We start from the raw sequence: 24015 nt of genomic DNA on the forward strand, positions 1-24015 counted from the left end.
GCCTAGAAATTGGGTTTTGGCGCAGCGACGGCTTTAGCGCCGGAAGTTAGTGCCGGAGCTAAGTCGCGCTGGGCGGGCCAAAAATTCACTACTTCTGCGCCCAAACGGCTGCTGGCGCTGCTGAAAGCTGTGAGCGCCTGAAAACTGGCGCTATGCGCTGAATTTCGGCGCTATTCCGGCGCTGCGGCGCCCGCTGCGGTGCGGCAGGTTCGGGAAGTGCAGGCCTCCTCCTTCCCTTAAGGAGGAGCTGCCTGCACCCGGCCGTGGCCCGCGATAATCTTTTTAAAAATGAGCCCGGCACCTCGGACAAGTGCCGGGCTTGCTTCTGTTCCGGGGGGGGGGGGGGGGGGGAAGTCCGGGGAGGGAGCTGCGGCCAGGCGGGCGGCGGGGAAAGCGGCCGGCCGCCGCGGGGCCTTTAATGCGCCGGCGCAACGTTCTGTAAGGCACCTCTGCCAGAACGTTGCTTGCGGCTGCCACGGGCGAGGCGGCCGCAACTCAATTTCCGAGTTCGGGCGGGTTACCATGGCAACCGGGACGCTGCGCACACCGATGACGTCATCGGTGCTGGCGCAGCGCTACCGGCCTAACGCCGATTTAGGGCCCCTGTCAATTTCAAAACTGGCCATAACTTCGCCGCTAGGCCCTCTAGTGCCTCAAAAGCGGCGCTAAGGCCAGTGAATTTCTAGGCCATTCTTTCAGTTGTGTGTAAAGCCATGTTAACATGCATCATTCCAGATTTATCTCTTTCTCATCCATTAAAGACCATCTGGAATTTATACTAATCTGTAGCATATCTGCTCTGCAGAGCATTACATAAAACAAATAGTGTTAACAAAGAAAGGTGAATTTCTTGGACAACTTAGTTTGAGTACAGAAAGGCTGCAAACTGCACTTTGTGCCAATTTTGAATTTTTTTTCAGATTTATAAAGCAAAATAACTATATTTGGAGAAGGAAACTGATGGGAACAAAATACTCATCCAAGTTCCAAAAGGAAGCAATACCCTTTGGAGGGTATGAAAATTCACAGTTTTGCTTATCCACTGAAATACCATGAATTTACCCATCCAATATCATATTGAATGGCATAATCCTTCAGTGGTAATTCCTCGCTACCTGCTATAATGGTGTAATCCATATATTACAAATGGTCATAATACCCTCACCACCCAGCAGCACAGCACACTTGTCCCAGACAATCAATAGTATATCACATTTAAAATGATTAAAAATATATGCATACATAAAGAGTATGAAAAGTAATAGGCACTTGGGTTGGAGATAAGCCTGTAACACAATTCTTTGCACCAAATGAAGTTTATTAACCACTTGAGCTTTGTTTTTGTGTCTTATGCTACTATCTGAATCCTTCAATTCAGTAATAACCTTTGTAACCTTATTCAGGTATGTGCATTTGGCATGTATTAAAATAAATCATAACTATTTATCTTTAGGTCATTACAGAAACAATCTCAAGGCAGCAGTTGGCTATCACTGCATTGTTATGCCACTAGTAGACAGATTGAACACATTTCCGCATAAAGATTATACCCATTAAATGTAGTGATGTGTTCCAAATTAAATTTGAAAATCCTTTAGCTACGTAGAAATTAGTACACTATGAATACTTCAGCCTACAGTCCCTTTATTCATTACTAGCTGAAGTGCCCGGCGGTGTTGGAAGAGAGAGAGAGAGAGCGACTGGGGGGAAGAATGAGCGCGACTGGGGGGAAGAGAGAGAGTGACTGGGGGGAAGAGAGAGAGTGACGGGGAAGAGAGAGCGTGACTGGGGGGAAGGGGGGAAAGGGGAGGGGGGAAGGGAGGGGAGGGGGAGGGGAGGGGGGAATGGAGGGGAGGGGGGAGGGGAGGGGGAAGGGAGGGAGGGGGAAGGGGAGGAGGGGGGTGGGGGGTGGGGTGTGTGGGGGGGTGGAGGGTGGTAAGGGGGGGAAGAAGGGGAGGAGGGGGTGGGGGTGGGGGGGTGGGGGGGGAGGAGGGGGAGGGGGGGTGGGGGGGAGGGGGGGAGGAGGGGGAGGGGAGGAAGGGGGGGCAGAAGGGGAGGAGGGGGTGGGGGGGTGGGGGGGAGGAGGAGGGAGGGGGAGGAGGGGGAGGGGGGTGGAGGGGGGTGGGGGGGAGGAGGTGGGAGGGAGGGGGGAGGGGGGGTGGGGGGGACGAGGAGGGGGAGGAGGAGGGGGGAGGAGGAGGAGGAGAGGAGGAGGAGGGGAGGGGAGGGGAGGAGGGGAGGGGAGGACGAGGGGGGGAGGAAGGAGGGGAGGGGAGGAGGAGGGGGGTGGGGGGAGGAGGGGGAGGGGGGTGGGGGGAGGAGGAGGGGGGAGGAGGAGGAGGAGGGGAGGAGGAGGGGAGGGGAGGGGAGGAGGGGAGGGGAGGAGGAGGGGGGAGAAAGGAGGGGAGGGGAGGAGGAGGGGGAGGAAGGGGGGAGGGGGAGGGGGGGAGGAGGGGGGAGGAGGGGGAGGGGGAGGAGGGGGAGAGGAGGGGAGGGGAGGGGAGAGGGGTAGAGGGGGGTGGGGGAAGGAGGGGGGGAGAAAGGGAGGGGGAGCCAGCAGACCCTCTCCCCACTGCCGGCGATGGGGGGAAGGGGGAAGGAGGGGGAGAGGGGGAAGGTGGAAGGAGGGGGAGAGGGGGGGGAGTCCCCGAGCCCCGCCCCCGATGTCCTGCCCCCCGATCTCCCGATGTCCCGCCCCCTAATCTCCCGATGTCCCGCCCCCCCGATGTCCCGATGTCCCGATGTCCCGAGCCCCGCCCCCCGATGTCCCGAGCGCCAATCTCCCGAGGCCTGATCTCCGATCTCCCGAGCCCCGCCCCCCCATCTCCCGAGGCTCGCCCCCCCCCCGAGGACCGATCTCACGAGCCCTGTACCCCCCCCCAGCCCCGATCTGCCGAACCCCGAGCCCCGCCCCCCACCCGAGCCGGCATCAAGAGCAGAGAGAGAGATGCCGCCGCGCAACCTACCGCGTGAGGCCGGGCCGGACTCAAGTCACGCGCGCTGACTCCTGCCCCACCCACCTTTACTAAGATGGCAGCGGTGGCGACGCTCGGCTCAGGCCCGCCCCCTCCAGCCTTCACAAAGATGGCGGCGATCGCGAGCCGCTTGTTGAGCGCGACGGGTGGTGCCTAGCTTGGGCGTGGCTGGGCAACAGAGGCCCAGGCTTACAGGCCTGGAAAAACGGTGAAAGTTAGGAAAATTCTAGATGTTCGAGAAAAGATTTACAAATTAATTAACTTTTTTTTAAAACAATTTGGCCTAGAAATTCATTGTAGCCACTTTTGGGGCGGTAAAGTGGGGCGGCCGCTAAAGTTTGCGCCTGCCGCCAAATCGAGGCCACTTCTCCGATATTCATTAGCTTCGCCCTAAGAGTTCGCTCGAGCGCTAAAACTGGTGCTGGACGCCTCTCTTTAGGCGCTAAGCCGGAGGTGCTGATCGATAGCGCCGAGGCCGGGCGCAGCGCAGGTGCGGCCATCTCGTGATTGACAGCAGACACCCTGGCGCCGGCCAGCTCTTAAGGGGGAAGGGTCGACTGTGTCTGCTGCCACGCCCTGGATAGTGGAGCCCTCCAGCTCGGCCTGAACACTGCTGCTGGACCCAAATAGCGCCTGAAGCCATGCAGAATGCCCGTGAACGTGCGCAGCGCTTCTCAGAGCGTGATCTGAGTGTGCTGGTTGGTGCTGTGGAGAAGAGGCGCCATGTTTTGTACCCGGACAATGGCAAGAAGGCGCTGTTCCGCGTCTACAGGAGAGCCTAGAGGCATGTCGCCAGCAAGCTGTCAGCCAACAGCGAGGTCCCCAGGAGCGGTGTCCAATGCCGCAAAAAGTTTAATGACCTCACTCGCATTGTCAGGGTGAGTACCCTTTCCAGTGACCTCCTCATCCTTGCATGTGCACCTCACATTATGGACAAAGGGACCTGAAAGCCCTAATGGCCAGCCCTCATCCAGCAGCGATGGGACAGGCATGAACATCAATTGCACATTCTGCACTTAACACACTGGCCAAACTATTCCACCATGGGAGGCAGTGCACACAAGATCAGGGCGACACATTGGCCAGGCTATTCCACCATGGGAGGCAGTGCACACAAGATCAGGGCGACACACTGGCCAGGCTATTCCACCATGGGAGGCAGTGCACACAAGATCAGGGCGACACACTGGCCAGGCTATTCCACCATGGGAGGCAGTGCACACAAGATCAGGGCGACACACTGTACTTAGAGGCCGTCCTTTCTCTTGCAGGCCAAGCTGGCTAATAATCGGAAGAGCCGGACTGCGACCGGGGGAGGCCGACCCCAGATCCAGCCGTTCACCGAGCTTCAACATCACGTGGAGCGCATCATGGGTGCCCGGGTGATTGGCCCTGTTGCATGTGGAGATGCCGACCCTGTTCTGGGCACCAATGGTAAGGACATCCACGTTTGGACCTCTCTCGTCCCACTTGCGCATCAGATCTACATCCTTTGCCACTGTCCGACCAATGCACTGAATGCCACCACTCATGCATCCCTTGCTGACGCCCTCTCCTCAGTCTAAAGCTACTCTTGTGCCTTCCTGCTTTCAGATGGTGAGGAGGAGGTCCCTGAACTTGCCAGTGACAGCCCCTCAGAAGAGGAGCAGGAGGAGGAGCAAGAGGAAGGCGGCCCATCAGGGGAACCCTCAGCCGCGGCCACCCAGGCCAATGTAGGGGACACGTCTTCCCTGGAGGGGAGCGTGGCGGAAGTGTCAAAGGGGAGGGGAGCTCATGGGACCTGCGGCCTGCAGAAACGCGGGAGGGGGGTGGAAGCTCGGCGGCCTTCTCCCCAGAGAGGGGATGCGTCAGAGGGGAGTCCAATTGCTGGGCCCAGTGGCGTCCAGCAACGCAGGAAGGGTCGGCCAGATCGGCGGCCTTCTCCCCAGAGGGAGAGTCCGGCCTCCAGTCCGGAGATGGTCTTCGCCGAGGAGATGGAACGCCTCGAGGACTTGTCCGCGGACTCGGAGCGCCGGCACACGGAGCTCATGGCGGCAGTGGCACAGTTGCCTGAGGCCATCGAGTCCCTCTCTCGGAGTGTGACCGAGTTCGGGCCCTCAGAGGCCACCAGTCGGGCGTAATTCGGGGCAGATCAGGCAGCGAGTCGGGCGGAATTCGGGGCAGCTCTGGCAGCGACTGGCCAGGTGATCAGTGGTGCCGTCCAGTCACTGGCTGCTCTGATGCGGTCAGTGAACAGGTCAACACGGGCACTCACTGCTGCCACACTCGCTGTGTCAGCCAGGCATCGCCAGGGCACCTGGCGCACTGCAGCAGCACAGCGGTCTGTCCCTCGGCAGATTGGTGCGCATGCTGCAGTGCTGGCCCGGGTGAGTGCCAGTGTCTCAGGTGACCAGCGAGCGCCTGCCGTCCGCCAGCTTGCCCCCATTCCTCCAGCCGCCACTGCCACTCCCCCAGTGGAGCTGCCAGGAGCTGCTGCAGCGACTGATGCTGGCCAGCCACAGCTGCAGCATTCAAAAGCCGCCCGCTCGACGGCCAGACCTTGACTAGGCCGACCCCCAAGGGCATCTGCCGTCACGACATGTGCCCCTCAGGAGCCTGCCCCCAGCCTTGCAGCAGCCAATGGCCTTACTTTGAGGAGGAGCAGCAGGGCGGGCAGGGGCCACACAAAGATGGCCAAGGCATCGCCCTAACGGGCCAAATAGTCGAATGTGTGGCCAGTTGTGTTTGTTTTTTGAGGCCGAGAATTGGATGTTTGTTTTTTGAAGGCCGATGATGTGATGTTTGTTTTTTACGAAGGCCGAGAATGACGGCCATTTTAGTTGCACTATTTTGTTAATCCTCTCCAGGTTGTGGGAGCGAGTAATGTGTTTGAGTGTTTTTTGGGGGTTTCGTCTGTTTTTGGTTTTCATGTGGGAAGGGACCTGAGTTTGAACAATAAAGCATTTTATTTATTAACATTGTCCATGTTTGATCTTTGAAGTGTTTGTTGCCTTAACCGGCTGAGGGCTTGCGGAGCGGCTGCAATCATGTTCTTTCATTGGCACAAGCCATTCCCTGACAGGGGGCCTAGAAGTGACGTTCAATAAGCCGCCGACGGGCGGCCCTTGGACCTTGTGCCTCCCTCCTGGGCTGGTGCTCCTCGTCCTCCTCCTCCTCATGCTCCTCCTGCTCCTCCTCCTGAGGTGGTGGTCCAACGTGAGGTGGCAGTGCCTGAGTCCTGCGGATAGCCAGGTTGTGCAGCATGCAGCAAACGACGACGAATTGGGAGACTCGATCCTGCGAATACTGGAGGGCTCCCCCGGAGCGATCGAGACAGCGGAACCATTGCTTGAGGACGCCGATTGTTTGTTCTATGATGTTCCTAGTCGCTTGATGGCTCTCGTTGTATGCCTCTTCAGCAGGGGTCGTGGGCGCGCGGAGCGGGGTCATGAGCCAGGTGCACAAAGGATAGCCTTTGTTCCCGATAAGCCATCCTCTTGGGGGAGGCTGTGCCTGCAACATGTCAGCCACAGTTGTCTGTCGCAGGATAAAGACATCGTGGCTGCTGCCTGGAAAGCGGGCATTGACAGCTAGGATGCGCTGCCTGTGGTCACACACCAGCTGTACATTGAGGGAATGGTAGCCCTTCCGGTTGCGGTAATCCTCGGCATGCTCAAGAGGTGCCCGCAAAGCCACATGCGTGCAGTCAATGGTGCCCTGCACCATGGGGAAGCCCGCTATTCTTGAAAATCCCACTGCACGCTGCTACTGCTTGTCCAGGGTCATGGGGAAGGAGATGAATTGATGTCTCCTTGTGAAAAGGGCTTCGGTCACCTGGCGGATGCAGCAATGCACGGTGAACTGGGAGATGTTAGCGATGTCCCCAGTAGCGGATTGGAAGGAGCCGGTGGCATAGAAGTTGAGAGCCACCGTCACCTTCACTGCCACCGACAGAGACGTCCTGCGCATCAGCTGTGGCTGCAGATCTCTGTGAAGCAGCCGGCAGATGTCTGCAACCACCTCCCTTCTGAATCGTAGCCTCCTAACACACATCACGGCAGACATGGTCAGATAGGAGGTCTGCTGGCGGTATACCCTGGGTGGGTAAGGCCTCAGTTGGCGACGCCTGTTGCCCCCTCTGCGTCTAGCCAGGGCTGCCACTCTCTCACGGCGTCTGTAAGCCCTTCTGGCATAAGGCTGAAAGTCAGCGTTGCCACCTAATGCAGCCCCCATTATACGCTGGCAAACACTGAGCTCTCAATGAAGGCAAAGATAATTGCTAAGCTCTGGCCTGAGCCAAAAATACCTGTCCTAGTGTTGGTCCAAACCAGTAAGCTCTCCTCCTTGGTCTCTGTCCAAAAAACCGTTGCACAAAAGTGAATGCTGCAAAATGGCGGCCCTTTATAGTGCAGGGTAAGTGCCCTTTAATTAGCACTCCCTGCGGCCCGCCTCGGCTGTGTACCGTTCCACTTCACAGTCGTTAGGGCCGCCCGGCGCACAATGGGCCGGCGCGAGTGAAGTTCCGGTTTGGGGCGCACAAAGGGCGTTGCACTAGTAAATGACGTCATGATCTGCGCGCGCAGCAGGGTGCGCGCTAAGACTTTGCGCCAGCCCTAAATGTGTACTGAAGTTGGGGCGAGGCGCAGATCGCGCTGCGCCCGGGCGCTAAGTGCCTAGCGCTCGAGATCTACTCCTCCTAAGGCGCTAACGGCTGGCGCGCCCAACTGAATTTCTAGGCCTTTGTGTTTTAAAAGCAACTTTTTTTGTGCTGGAAATGTAGATTTGAAAAGAAACACGCAGAAAGTTGGAAAAAGAAATGAAAAGTTTGGAATCAAGATGGCGGCGACTCACCTCAGTTCAGAATGATAAGGCCCGCCCACACACGCACTGATTGGTCAACCATCAGGTCACTGAACTGTAGGATTGGTCCATCATCACGTCACTCAACTGTAGGATGGCCCGCCCGCACACACAATGAACCCGCCCCCACTCGATGCAAATGAGCGGATAATGAGAGGAATTTTGAACGTTTTTTGGATACCGTCGGCACAATTTTTGTCCGAGCAAAAAGTAAATATGCCTACAAGAGTCCCCTAATGATGAGCTTTCTTTTGATATAACATATGTGTAGGTACGCTCTATAACTTTTGATTGTATAGTGGGCCAGAGAGACAGACAGAGAGACAGACAGATAGACATACCCTTTTATATATATAGATTTTAACAGTGCTGCTAGCCTGCTGAAAACAAACGTATTAAGCATTCATATGCTAAAATGTGCACAATGTCATTTCAAAGCATTAGACTCTTAAAAAGCTTTTAGATGTGAGTTTATCCAGTGAGGAGCTGAATTCTGGAAACCAAGAGGATCCCAGGTTCGATCCTGGTCTTGTGCTAAGTTTATTGATCTCACCCAGGACAGTGCTAGAGGTGATACAAATAGTCTCAGCATCCTCAGAGATGGAGGGTAAAACTGACCAGCGTTCCTGCTCTGATTGCTTCCATGCTGCAAGTGCACACTTGTGGATGAAAAATCACAAGGGATGCATTCCAAAATTACTAATATGAATAAGACTCCATGGCAGGAGTGCAAATGCATAGAATTACTTGTAAGAAATAGTTCACTTCAGTTACTCAAAATTTAAAGGATTCATTGTCTACTACAAAATAATGACCCAAATTTTGCATCGATAATAATGGTGATGATAACAGCGCTCACCGTTATGGAATAAATCGGATAGCAACTTCTAGTGTCCTCATATGCGTAGTTAAACACAGAAATACGGAAGTTGCTGTCAGAGATACCTGTTCCTCCACAGGGTGTGTTGTAACAGTACCTCGCCGATAGAGCCAACACTGCAATCCATGCAATAGCATGATGTTGCGGTACTTTCCTACTATTTCGCCACTAAAGGCACCAGAAAAAGTTAAGGCTGGTGCATTCAAGAGTAAATGAATTTTTAACGGTGTGATAAGTGATAATTACTGCCAAACAACATCTGTGGCCCAGAGAATTTAACTTTACAAGTGTGGAGTCTCATTCCTTCAGAATTTAAGAAGTGTTGGAGATTTATTTTAATTGTTTTTATTTACTTTTCCTGTATGTCTCTTATTTCTCTCTCTTAATATTATCTGTCTTTCCCAATCTTTATTTCACTTTCTGTTCATGATTTAAATCTAATTTATATTTCCCGCTTTATACTTCTTGGTTTAGATTCTGCATGTCTCAGTGAGGGTTCTTCAATCTAATTGGTTGAAGAGCCTCGCTGTTGCTTTCCGTGCTGACAGATGCCACAGATTCCCTGTAGAGGGTGCAACACTGGATCAGATGACAGATTAGAGTAAGTCATCACTCAAAACCCCATGAAAGCTTTGTGGGCGGCTGTCAGTGAGGTGAATAGCGAGTGCCGTTCCTTCGTCGCTGACTGCAAAATCTGAGCCGATAATTGACATTGATCAGAGCAGACGACAGCATCTTTTAACACATAATGGCCCAGAAATTCGGGTCCCCACAGGTGAGTACGCGTTGGGTACTCACGCGTAGGCCCAACGAAAGTGCCGGTTTCATGCATGCACTGCGATTGCGTGGGAAACCGGAACTTCCGTTCCCTTAAAGGAAGGGGTTCACAGGTTGAACGCATGTGCCGTTTTTTTTTTGCAGGTTTCTCCAGGAGGGTAATTCTCCAAGAGCTACGCTTGTAAAAAGCAGTCACAAGGCCTGCTTTTAACAAGGTAAGTGGTGAATTAAGTTAAATTAAAACATTTTTTCCACAGGTTTATTATTTTTAAATACTTTAAAGAAAGGTAAATTTAGTTTTAGCCCCGTTAGAAACTGTAATTATTTTTTCCAAAAATTTAAATTATTGTTTAAAATAGTTATTTTGTGTAATTTATAGTTATTTTAAAAATGTGATTTAAAAAAAAATTTATTTGAAGTTTTAGTGATGTTTTGGGGCTGAACTGTATTCCTGGATTTGACAGGTCTTCCTGTCAAATCTATGAATACAGATTCCCTGCTACCATTGGCTCTCCATGGCCCACGTGATCCCAGGGGATGCTTCAAACTAACTGCGCCCCTGGGATACGCAAGCACTGTGCACCGGCAGTTGGAGGAGGCCCAGGATCAGAATCCAATGCGGGCCCACAGCCCAACGGCCGGCGCTCTAGGTAAGTGCAGGTCGGAGGCTTGCACCCACGGGAAGCCTTCGACCCGAATTTCTGGGCCATAATGATAATGCTTGCATTATATAGCACCTTAATAGTCAGATTGCCACAAAACACTTCACATTTTGAATTTGCTATGCAGGCAAATATGGTGCTGCACATGTTTATTCACCAGACCGCATTTAGATTCTAAGGAAGCACTTTCACATTAGCTCAGTGGCTAAATGCATTTGCAAGGTGAGATAAGGCACCACGTAGACCAAGAGGTTGCACATGCCATTCCTCATCTGTGATAAGTGATCTCAATCAGGGTTGCAGTGGGCCATACAAATGGCCTTAGCCTTTCCCCAAGCTACAGAAATTGGTGATAGTTTCTGCTCTTGATCACTATCCAAGGGCCACTGCTGGAAAACCTACATAAATGGATGCTGGGTCAGGATAGAATTGGGCTCAGCTATGCTCCCATCCATTGCAGCTAACAGCTTGATGTCAGTATCTGCCAGCTGTTACGCAAAGTTGGCAAATTTTTGTTAAAACACATGCGGATCTGATTCTGGACAGCACCCAAGTGCAGTTACAATGAAGATTTCCTGGTAATGTTAACGTTTGATTTTATGAGTTGTGGGGGCATCCTAACTTAAAAACATTCCATTCAAAGTTCTGAAAGTTCACATGAGGTCCAGTGAGCTGTCTGAGCATTTTTAAAATTTAGCTTTGCACAAGAAAACTTATGTGGGCCTTCCTTTTTGAAAAGACTCATACCACTTGGTTTAATGCACTCAGGTGTCACACTGGAACCTGACAAATATACTGCTACTTGTCGATGTGAAAGTAGCAGTATAACTCCACCCTGAGACTTATAACTTAAGCATTTTCCTTTTTAATCTATCTCCTGTAACTAACCGTCCTTATGTCAGTGACGAGCCCTTATGTAATAGTTACTTTTATTCTGTCTGTCATCAATTGGTGACAATTAAGCAGAAAAGCCTACACTTTCATTGAGTCTTCAAAAGCACAAGATTTAGTATTACTAATCTATGTCTACATGAACAGGGCTCCTAAAGCCAAGTGGAAGGCTCACTAATTTTTCTTATATTTTACACAGCTCTTGAATGTAACTATATGCTATGACAATAGCAAAATACTGCGGATGTTGGAAATCCGAAATAACAACAGAAAATGCTGGAAAAACTCAGCAGGTCAGGCAACATCCGTGGACAGAAATTTGAGTTGACATTTCGGGTCGAACCCTTCTTCAAAACTGGAAAGAAAAGATAGATCGGAGGCAGGGCTGCGATCGGACAAAAGAATAAAAGAAACAAAAGAAGTAAAAAAGAGACAATAAAAGGTGTTAGAAGCTAGACGAGATGGTAATAGGCTGAGATTAGATGTAAAGTGTACTGGCAGGGCAAGAGATACTGCCAGGTGTGAGAGAGAAACAAAAGGAAAGGGGGGGGTGGGGGAAAAGGAGTGGAAAAATTACAAGAAAAAATGAAATAGGGGCCGAGGTTATGATCTGAAATTGTTGAACTCGATATTGAGTCCAGAAGGCTGCAGAGTGCCTAATCGGAAGATGAGGTGCTGTTCCTCGAGTTTACGATGAGCTTCCGTGGAACAATACAAGAGGCCAAGGACGGTGAGGTCCGAGTGGGAATGGGGCGGTGAATTAAAATGACAGGCGACCGGAAGCTCGGGGTCACCCTTACGGACTGAACGGAGGTGTTCTGCAAAGCGGTCACCCAATCTGCGTTTGATCTCCCCAATGTAGAGGAGACCGCATCGTGAGCAGCGAATACAGTATACTAGATTGCGAGAAGTGCAAGTAAATCGCTGTTTCACCTGGAAGGGGTGTTTGGGGCCCTGGACAGTGGGAAGGGGGGAGGTATAGGGGCAGGTGTTACATCTCCTCCACTTGCACGGGTAGGTGCCAGGCGAAGGGGAAGGGCTGTTTGGGGTGATAGAGGAGTGGACTAGGGTGTCTCGGAGGGAGCGGTCCCTGCGGAATGCTGAAAGGGGAGGGGAGGGGAAGATACGTTTGGTGGTGGGATCACTTTGGAGGTAGCAGAAATGCCGGAGGATGATCCGTTGAATGTGGAGGCTGGTGGGGTGAAAGGTGAGGACAAGGGGAACCCTATCGTGGTTCCGGGAGGGAGGGGCAGGGGTGAGGGCAGAAGTGCGGGAGATAGAACTGACATGGTCGAGGGCATTCATTTGTATTCATATTGTATATTTTATTCTGATAATGAGACTGCTTTTTTAAATAAATATTCCTCTCTTTTCCATTCCTTTCTCTTTTCTTAAACAAATGTCTTGCCATCTAATAGTAAAGAAAGTGGGCGGGAAGTGTGCTTTGAGACCTCTGCCAAATTATCTCAGACATTGATCATGAGGAACTGTGCAAAAGTGCCCTAGGGATGACTCTCCACCAGTTTTTCCTTCTTGTGAGGAGGTGACTGGCTTTCATTAAGTAACTACCCACTGCAACACTGCTAAGATTAAAGAATCGATTTTAGGCATGTGCAGTCCTGGCATGATGCCTCACCTGCCGGGAGCATATATACGGAACATGGGAGCAGGAGTAGGCCATTCAGCCCCTCGAGCCTGTTCTGCCAATCACAGGAAATCACAGGCAAGCTGCCCACAATTTCCCAGGATCTCTGCAATGCTGAGGATAACGGATGCAAACATACTTCAAATCAACATTCCATTCACATTGAATCTCAGTGCATCTGCACCTCTTAAATATGTTAAACCAACAGACATACGTATAAGGGAGAGATTTTCCGAGACCCCACCTCACAAACGCGATTTGCCAATAAGCTGCCTACTGTGTGAAAGGCCCAGCCAGTGCCTTGGGGTCTCAGAAAAAAATGTCCATAAACAAATAGAAGAAAGAACCAGCACCTGTTATGGAGAAGCACCCTGTAACCCAAGCTTGGGCACCAGATGATATTCATAAACTCCTTGAGCTTTGTTTTCCTAGCTTATGATACCTTCTGAAACCTTCTGTTGAATTTGGGGCTTTTAACCTTATTCGCAGCATCTAATGATTTTATATTTATTTTCATAAATTCTATATATCATTTTTTAGGTCTCTATGGGAACAAGACCAATGTTGCAATTGGCTATGACAATGTTGTAAAGCCCTCTGATATGCTCACTGAATCTGCCTCTATGTGAATATTCTGCTCCTGTTTAAACATTGAAGGAAACATGCAATATATACAATCTTGCTGTCTAAACAAATAGTACGCTCAAAATTTTAAATATATAGATGAAACACTTTGGGTACATTTCGAGCTTCGCCATATGGGTGGTAAGCTGGTGGAGCATTTTGACTGCCCGTTGTAGAATCCATCTGAGATATATATATATTTTTTAAGATATCAATATATATCACAATAAAAGGAAGCTTCCATATTCACTTAAATAAGAACTGGGGCTTACTTATTTTCATAAAAAATGCATATGTTTAAAGGATCAAAATATTCTATTTGTCTTCAGCTCCCTGCTTTGTCTATTTCTCTCTGTTGCTACCTCTTTGATTGTATTTTGGGGGTTACCATAGTTACTTATTGCCTTTTTCTTTGAAGCATATGAAAAGTCAAGGACATAAAAAGCTTCTTCTGCCCACCAAAGCTCATCCCTCTACCCTAAAGGGGTAATTTCATGAGCATGTGTCAGAGATAGGATTGTAACAACATAGCTCTGATTCTTTGACCTGCAGCTGCCACTAGCGAGGCTCAGCTCCAGCAGTAGAGTGTCCTGAAATTAGCTCTTAAATCTCATAGCTGAGCACACTGTACTTGGAACACCCCTCAAGTGTGTTTCTCTACTACCCTGTCAGACAGATTATTCCTTTGTATGAAGAAATTCTATTTTTTTCCACTTTTCTTTTAGTTATAGCTTCTGGTCCTACTAGTTTACTTTGAAGTAATAATCTGGATGTAACTTATCTAAGCCATTTAATATCTTATGTACTTAACTGTCTCCTCTCTAGCCTGTAGAGATTGAGCTGTATTAAGCCTTCATCATAAATCATCCTCATAACCTTGGAATGATCATTGTTGCTTTTCTCTGCACCTTTTTCAGGGCTTGTACTGTGGTGGTCAGAGCTGCACACAGTGGGATAAAAGGATAGTACCTGGTTGTGTAGCCTCACTTGACTGGAGCTTGAGTTGGATGAAATGAGGTCATTCATTTTAATGGACAGAAAACTGAGACCATCATGAGTTGGATGTGTTGACTCCATATCCGATTCTGTGGGTTGAAATTTTCAACTTGAGCACAAAAATCTGGGCTGACAATGCAGTGCAGTACTGAGGGAGTTCTATACTGTCCGAGGTGCCATCTTTCGGATGAGATATTAAACCGAGGCCCGTCTACCCTCTTAGGTGGATGTAAAAGATCCCATGGCTCTATTTCGAAGAAGAGCAGGGGAGATCTCCCTGGTATCCTGGCCAATATTTATACCTCAATCAACATCACTAAGAACAGATTATTTGGTCATTATCACATTGCTGTTTGTGGGAGCTTGCTGTGTGCAAATTGGCTGCCGCGGATCCTACACTACAACAGTGACTACACTTCAAAAAGTACTTCATTGGCTGTAAAGTGCCTTGGGATGTCCGGTGGTCATGAAAGGCGCTATATAAATGCAAGTCTTTCTTTTCTTTTTTGCCACCCGGGCGTTAAACTGTCGTTGCAGATTGAGCACCCTTGATAGAAAGCAACAAATTTTCATTTCCATTGATTTCCCAAAGACTCACACATCCATTGAACATAATTATACTGGGAACCAAGTCTCTGAAAATTTACTCTTCCTCTGATCAGTGCATTGTATAGACTCAACATAACCTTAGTAGAATTGTATTCCCTGTTTAGGTAATATATATCATGGAGTTTTAATAATGTTAAAAATTGCCTTTCCTCCCTATCTAGACCGTGACTGTGATGAGTAAATTATTATCCCAAGATCCCTTTCATGTATCACACATTGTTTTGCTAAAATGTGCAATATTTACATTTGTCAGTATTATATTTCAGCCACTTACATGCAAATCTTTGAAATTATTTTACTCATCCTTGGTTTCTATTGCTCTCAGCCAGAAATGTCATAATACTGCACTTGGTGTCAGTATCCAAGTCAATTATATAGATAAGAAATAACACAGGTCTGAAAATGACTCCTGTGGAGCTCCATCCAACACTTCACCACAATCCAATAATAAATCTCTCGCTTGTGTTTTATATTCCCAATCCTGTAAACAACTTGGTATCCAGTTCCATGCTCCATTTTTCTAAGCTTTGTTCTGTCTATTGTATGTTTCATTTGTCTATCTTAATGCATGTATTTTTTATCATTTCTATTTTTCTTATCTATGTGCTTGATCCTTGGATTTTTTTCTTTACATAAGAACGTAAGAACATAAGAATTAGGAGCAGGAGTAGGCTATATAGCCCCTCAAGCCTGCTCTGCCATTCAATAAGATCATGGCTGATTTTTGACCTCAACTCCACTTTCCCGCCCGATCCCCAAATCCCTTGATTCCCCTAGAGTCCAAATAAATCGATCTAAGCCAGGAATATACTCAATGACTAAGCATCTATAGCCCTTTGGGGCAGAGAATTCCAAAGATTCACATCCCTCTAAGTGAAGAAATTCCTCCTCATCTCTATCTTAAATTGCCGACCCCTTACCCTGAGACTGTGCCTCCTAGTTCGAGATTCTCCAGTCATGGGAAACAATCCCTCAGCATCTATCCTGTCAATCACTCTCAGAATCTTATATGTTTCAAAGAGATCGCCTCTCATTCTTCTAAAGTCCAGATCTAGGCCCAATCTACTCAATCTCTCCTCATAGGAAAACCTTCTCATCCCATGAATCAATCTAGTGTTCCTTTGTTGAACCATCTTTAAGACAATTATATCCTTCCTTAGATAAGGAGACCAAAACTGTGCACAGTACTCCAGGTGTGGTCTCACTAAAGCCCTGTACAATTGTAGCAAGATTTCTTCACTCTTGTACTCCAACCCCCTTGCAGTAAAGGCCAGCATGCCATTTGCCTTCCTAATTGATTGCTGTACCTGCGATGCTAACTCTCTGTGTTTCTTGTAAATGGACACCTAAATCTCTGAGCAGCAACATTGAATCGTTTCTCACCATTTAAAAAATATTCTGTTTCTCTATTCTGCAAATAAATTTGCCAACACATTTTCCCTTTCTCTGATTCTCCCAATTGTTACTACCTTTTTCTACCCAACTGTTAATTCTCCCCTCCCATGCTCTCCCCTTTCCACAATTACTGAGCTCACCACAGTCTGTGGACTGTCATGCATTGAATGGCAGGAGACTGTGCAATTTTTGAATGGATCAGAAGGAAACTGGTGGCATATGCAACAGATAAACAGGGATAACAACAGAAAATGCTGGAAAAACTCAGCAAGTCAGGCAACATCCGTGGAGAGAAATTTGAGTTGACGTTTCGGGTTTGACCCTTCTTCAAAACTGGGATAAACAGGGATATTTGAGGTAAACCTAGCATATGTAGAAATAGATGGACAAATCACTATGTTAGGGAATATATTTGGTCATGTATAGGGAATCCTACAACTGTAAGTAATGATGGATGCAGGATTGCTTTGAATACATATATAAGCCATACAGTGAACAAAACATGACAGGCACAGGGACGACAAACCAGAAACATTATGATAGATAATACGGCTAGGTTTCAGCTCACTAATAGAAGAATTAGGAATAATGGGTGAGAAGATCTTGTTTTCACAATTATATGCTACCTTTTCTCACAAGTACATGTGCCACATCTGAGAATCACATCTGAGAATAATAACAGAAGTAGTGCACTGCTGCTTGTTAGTGGCGAGGTCATGACTCAAGTTGATTTCTAATGGCCGTGAGTTCTAATAGCTGGCATTACATCTGCTGCCTGCACAGTTAGGTATGCACTATGTCTTTTTCATGCCTGCCTCTGTAATTGGTATTTTAACACTCTTGTGATGATTCATGTAAATGTGTAGGTGTGCAGTGCAATACTAAGGAAAATTACAGATTAATGATGCAGATGGCATACAATTGTATCTTTGCACTAACGTTAGGGGTTCTAAATATTCCTAAGCATGCTACATATCCTGCATTAGGTGAATTTTTAAAAAATTGTTTTGACTGGTGCCTGGCCAATTGACCACTGGAAGAGACGATACCATCCAGAAAAATATTAAGCTTGGTTTGAAGTTTGGTATATGATTTTCCACAATGTGCATTTTCTTACTCTTGGTCAATCATAGAATGTCACAGCACAGAAGTAGGCCATTCAGCTCATCGAGTCTACATTTGTGTTTTTCTCCATATGAGCCATCTAATCTAACCTTACTCTCCTGCTTGCTCACCATACCCATTACTATTCCTTTTGTTCAAGCAACTATTTACCTCCCTTTTAAAATGGACTATGCTTCAACAAGCATTTGAGGCAGAAAATTCTTCATTTGAACTACCCTGTGTGTAATTTATTTTCTAACCTCCCTTTAATATTTTTTCTGACTATTTTAAATTTGCGCCCTCTTATTACCCTCACCATTTCAATGGGCATTAGAAATAGTCTATTCCTACTTACCTTATCAGAACTTTTCAGAATCTCTAACACTTCTATCAGGTATGCCCCTTAACATCTCAGCTGTAATGAAAAGAGTCCTAATTTCCCAGGTGTATCTCAACAATTGCAAACACTCATCCATGCTAATGTCCTATTCAATCTATGCTGCAGTATTTCCATTGCTTCTATTTCCATCCAATAATGGGATACCCATAACAGTGCCCAATACTCAAAATGCAACCTAACTAAGGTATGTACAAGTTTAACATCACCCACCTTCTTCTGTATTCCATCTTTCTAGATACAAAACCAAGATTAGCCATTAGCTTGCCAGCAGATCTAAAGAAATTCCTATCTCCTCAGGATCAACTGATACTGCAAGTTTTTTAAGCCCACACACCATGACATGGAAACACACACTTCCAGTACAGTAATAAACCTACTCAAATGTCAGGTGAAGCTTTATAATATTAAAGGATTTTCGCAATGTTGCTCATAGTAAATTGAATGGTGCAATGTTTTATAATGTGAGGATCACTGTACAATGGAATGCAGAATGTAGTCTGCTACAGTGTTGTTGTATTTAAGTTGGTCTTTTAAGTAGTCATTTCATGCAACTTTTGAAGGGTGGTGTCTGAAATGTGATGGGTGCAAACTAGATGCAAAGCTTTTATGCAGATACATTCACCCTAGAATATGAAAAAAAAAACTGCAGTTATATTGCAGCTACCAGTCTCATACCGATATCTATAGAGCATAATGCACAGTTAGTAGATCAAGGTTTTCTGCCAATTGTTTATCACACTGCAGTCAGTAACAATTGAGTTCTGTACATGAGGAGAGGTTCAGTTCCTGGGAGCTAATTTTAAATGTTAGGAGTGGACAGGAGTGTCCACTTCAACATTAAAAAGATTAGGGGTGAAACTGGACTATGTAGTGCTAGCATACGAATGTGTTAACATGATGATATATATTTCTGATGCAATTGATTCAATTAATTTAACAGAGGTGTTATAAAACAATTAATTTAAATGAATGTCTTTGTTAAATTAGTGGGCAAAGGAATCCCATACAAATTGTTTATAAGCTAATAACACACAGCACCATGTCAACCTAATTTGATGAATGAGTTTGTAAAGTGCTTGAGAGATCCAATGAACTGCCTAAAGCAGCCTGGAGTTAGACTGCACATGAAGCTTGTGTGAGGTGGCCTCTGGAGACGTTTCTGTAACTGCGCTAGTATCCAAGCAGAAGCCAAGCGCAAATAGTGGAAGGAGCACACGTCAACCCAAGCACCCCACCCACCCCTTCAACCACCGTCTGCCCCACCTGTGACAGAGACTGTAGGTCCCGCATTGGACTCATTTTTAGTCTGGAAACAAGTCATCCTCGGTTCCGAGGGACTGCCTAAGAAAGTACCCTGAGGGTCAAATGTGCACTAGCTCACAAGTTATACTGCCAGTGTTGTGGCAGTGAGCATCCACAACTTTTTGTTAATAATGGAAGTGTGGCAATATATTCATAAAACAAAACCTTGATTAAAAATTAAAAAAATAATTTTACTTGAGCTCCCACTGTTGCTCGTCTCTCTTTCTCGTTCTTTCATCTTTTAAAAAAATGTTATTATTTGTCTGTTTGATCTATCTTCCTTATACCTTATTTTCCTGAAAGAAACGATACACCTACATTATTTCTCCTCCTGGACTACGTGTCCATTTTGAAGATAAAAGCAATTGAAAAACGTGTGTTTTCATTGGTTGAAATCTGGGATTACAGGCTGGTTTTCCGCCAAAAACAAACAGGCACGATGCAAACATGTTCTTGGTCGCATCAAACGCAGAACGGACTCTGCCAATCGGCGTCGAACCTCCCGAGCACAATAGTCCCAATAGATGCAAACTGTTACCAACCGTGACCTTACCCTCTGCTGCATAGTTGTCACAGGCTGTTATATAATAGTCTGGTTAACTGCTAACTTGATTGCGGGCCCTATTGCACAGAATAGGATTCTACTGTAAATGTAGGTCAGCACGAACACAAGAAGGTGACCAACACCAGGCGCCCACACAACCTGAACAGTTTAGTAAGTCAGGAACACACCCGCACAACAAGAATGCGCCTAGATTTCATTTCCAAGGAGATCATTCACTTCAGGTCCACGGAAACACGGCTTAGAAAGTTAATGGTAAACATCTTTGATCTGATATTATTAGTTCTGACTCATTTCTGAGGTAAATGACCAGCGTGTCTTTACTGGACCTGAGTCCAAGTGCAGAACATTGAAATAATTCGCCACTTCCTATTAAGCGCACCTTCAATCTAAATTCCGACGGGACCAAAGTCTCTCGAACTATCTCCGAAGCAAACGGCCACAACGAGGAATTTCACACATAATCATTTCCCCTTTCCTGGAGTGCAGTGGGGGAATAAGTACTGCTTGTCCTCACCTGCACTGTGCCCCATCGTATAAAGGGGACTCTACACGACAATCCAAGGCAATAGCGCACTTTCCACAACAACACTGTTAAGTGAATCAAACACACGGAGTTTAAATACATGGCTCTTTGGAATCTGAACTTTTGCCAGCATTTCACTGTTATTGTTCATTGCTTTAAAAATAGCATTCTAATTATTCTTGTTTAAAGTTACAGAAATAGGTCTTCCTCTTAGTAACAACTGTCTGTGCCTGTCGGATTCCCAAGCAGAGAGGTCTGTGTAAGGAGACCCCAAAACACGGATCTTGTGGAACTGTGCTGATAAAACCCTCCAACTCCTGAAATACCACTTCATCGTCACGTTTAAACTAAAGCTCTCGTCGTCGATAATTGTCCACATCATCACGGCCAATGGTATTCTGTGCATCTATATATATATATATAATATATTAAACTTTAAAATTAAGTCAGAAAAAAACATGATTTGCTTTTATAAATCGATCTTTGACGAATAGGCTGCTCTGTTGTTCGAAAGGAGCAGGCGGTGAGGAGCAGCTTTGATAGTGGGTCGCTTACCTGCAGGCCAGCTGGACTGTCCCAGACACACCATCGGCCGCTTAGTAATTTGGCGAGCAAGAAACAGAAACGCGTATTTCCGTAAATTGTAAGCAGTGTATCGAAGTGCGTTTCCCAGTGGAGGATGTAAGTGTAACGTAAGCTTCACTTACGTACAAGAGCAGCGTGGCCAGGATCAGGGCTGCCCAGTAGTGGTGGTGCAGAAGGGCAATGTCAGTGAAGTTTCTTTCACTTTGCTTTTTTCCTCAGAGGACAAAGTAGTCTCATTTTGACCCCGACTGTCAGTTTTCCAACAGGTCCAGAATTGCACTGACACAGTGCGCCAGCCAAACAGGCAGGTACTTGTTTAAAAAGGATTTGAAGTACCAGTCAAACTAAATAGGATGATTCCTGCTTGAGCAGACACCCGTGTGCAGACTCAACTTGCTCCGGGTGCAGTTTCCTTAGATGCTGTTTTGTTTTAATAATAAAGACGGTTTTTTTCCCCAAAAAATAAAGAGAACAAGCAAACAGTCCAAATCCACACTGGAGCTACAAGCTAGTCTTTCCTGGTGTTCTCTGAGTAATCTGATTGCCAGAGGGTTCTTACTTGCAGACTTCTTGACTTCTGAATCAGGCTCGGAAGCCCTGCCCCCTTTAGGTGGCTTTAATCTGCTCTCGTCAGAAAGCGTGCGAGCTCCACCCCAGGACAAATCATTTTGACATTTGCATAATACCTCGTCCCGTCCCCCCGCCGTCACAGTTACCACCTAGATTGTCCGGAACTTCATGTAGCTTCGTCAATCTGCTCCTAATGGGACACTAAACATGCTTCACGGCTGCAACAGCCCTACATTTTACACTGCAATGAGCCTGATTTCTCGCCGTTTCTCCTGCATCACACTCGCTCACCGATAGGAAATACAACTGAATCCATAAAGGGTTCGATCGGGAAGTACAGCACCCTTCGTTGCTTATTAGTTTACCGTTCTTCAGGCTATGAACTTAGATCACCAAGAGGCAGTTTTTCCATATGTTAGATTGTTTTTTTATCCCGGGACAATAAACGACTAGCAAAGGGGAGAGTGATGGCAAAAGATGAAGAGAATTGTGGCTTTGCCGAGAAACAGTGCCTGAATGAAACTGTCAAATTCATTCAAGCCTATTAAAGTGAAAATAAAATGATGGGACTATACGAATAACGTGTCTCTGCCTGCGACTTTCTGCTTCATTACTCTCTCACCACGCAGAACATCTTTTGCCTTCCTTTTATTTCCAGGGGTTTGACAGAGAAAACGGCGACATAATCTTGAATAAAAAAACAGCAGGAGCCCCTGATCTTGAAACTAACACATGAATAAGATTTATGCACCGTGCAAAAATAACATGCACATTTAGACCTTTGCATCGCCCTGCGTGCCTTACAAATAGATTGGTTTCATACACCCGATACTTCATTCTTACTTTATTCTCACTTTCTTATTTTATCCTGCGATAGTTGTTAACATGGTTTACAGAAATTCACGTAACCAGCGATACTTATTTATTATAGAAACATAGATTATAGAAGCAAAATAAATCATTATTGAAGATTAAATATTGCTAACTTCATTTGTGACCTTAAACCTGCCCGATAAAAGATGACCTCCCAAAAACAAAATAAAAATGAAAGTAACAAAGGTCTTGTTAAGTATTAATGTTCTTCGCAGTTGCAGTACGCGCCGACGAGGCATCCCGTTCTAAAGGTGCATCAGATACAGCCATTAATGCTGCTGTTAAAGTGATTCTCATTACACGGGGAAACTTAAGCCTCTAAAAGTACAATGAGGGGGATGAATGCCTGATTTCAAATGAAGATACTGCAGAACCACACAATATGCCTTTCCTGATAAATGTAACACGGTCTTTCTGCTATCAAATTTCCCCAAGTTACTTTGCCAGATGAATATCATACTCAAATACTCATATCAACGCAAATATTCGCCAGTAAAATCTTAGCAATTTAAAAAACACAGCATTGCAATAGAAGGCTCGTGCCTGACTGATAAATATGCGGGGGAATCTTTTGGGAGAACTTTCGTGAAATTATGGATTTAGCCACTTCATTGTGGTCTGTTGCTTTGGAATATCACAGTAATTACAACAAGTCTGGTTAACAACCAAGTGGATTAAGTGAGATCGACCAGGAAACACGCTTTTCAATTGTAATTCAACACCGCCCCCTTCTGACAACAAACTGTAAAGAAAGATTCGCAACATTTGAGTCTCTTTGGTACGATCAGTAAGCCTGCTTCGTGTTGCACGAAGGAGCACATAGCATCGGCTGTATTTTCAAAGCAGTTGAACAGTGTTTCTACTTTACGCCCACCTCCCTGTGAAGTTGGGATGACGGAAATCTACGTTTGTGTAATTAGATATACTTATAGATTCTACTTCAACAGCCTTCCTGTGCCCATCTAGTTTTTCATAGCTGAAAATCAATGATAATGAAATAGCCGGTTCTTTTCAAGCACTAAACTATGAATGGTGGCACTCACAGTATTTGTTTTAAGTCTTTTAAACTTACTTTTTACTATTGGTAATTTTTTACACAACTTCCTTCTATAATGCACATCATTACTGGTGCAAGACCACTTATTCCAGGTGGTCCTACTGATGTACATAAGCCCATTTTATCCTGAAGTTTTTGGAGTTAGGCCAGTGCAAAAGGGACAGAGAGACAGCAATGATGCCAATATCCAGTGTAAAGGCAGTCTTACATAGAAAATACACGTCGGAACCCATAGTTTGATGAAAATAAAACCCGAAGTGATGCCAATACTTATGAATTATGTTGATTGTTAGAAAAATGATTTAATTTTTCATAACCCACTGGCCCTGATGTATTCCATTAGTACAACATAAATTATAACTGTAAACATTGTGGTGCAGTTTCCTCTTTGGGTGCAACGGGGAAATTGCGACCAAAATGCGCTCAAAATTGTGCTGGTTAGATTATAATTCATGTTTCCGATAAAAAATCATTTGCATAATCACAAATGATTATGCATGGACCAGTGTAAGAGACTGTAATATTTTTCCCCCTTTACATTAAAAGGTATTCATTGATGCATTTAAGAATGATATTCTTAATGGAATTCAATCCAGAGAAGTGTGAGGTAATGCATTTGGGGAGGGCTAACATGGCAAGGGAATCTATATATATATATAAATCTATATAAAAGGATCGATCTGTCTGTCTGTCTGTCCTTCGGTGTGTCTGTCCGGCTATAGACTCTAAAGTTATAGAGCGTA

At 46.4% G+C, this 24015-nt stretch overlaps 1 protein-coding gene across 1 annotated transcript in view; it reads right to left on the reverse strand.

Annotated features, from left to right (window-relative positions):
- Positions 1-21376, reverse strand: part of slitrk6 (SLIT and NTRK-like family, member 6) — a 46252-nt gene extending 24876 nt beyond the window's left edge. The window contains exon 1 of the mRNA XM_085998554.1: positions 20895-21376. The gene's annotated coding sequence lies outside the window, so the exon portion shown is untranslated. The remainder of the gene's footprint in view (positions 1-20894) is intronic.
- Positions 21377-24015: the final 2639 nt, after the last annotated feature.

Source organism: Somniosus microcephalus, chromosome 10 (genome assembly GCF_052327205.1).
Source record: "Somniosus microcephalus isolate GS21.2 chromosome 10, FLI_Smic_1.0, whole genome shotgun sequence".
Taxonomy (NCBI): domain Eukaryota; kingdom Metazoa; phylum Chordata; class Chondrichthyes; order Squaliformes; family Somniosidae; genus Somniosus; species Somniosus microcephalus.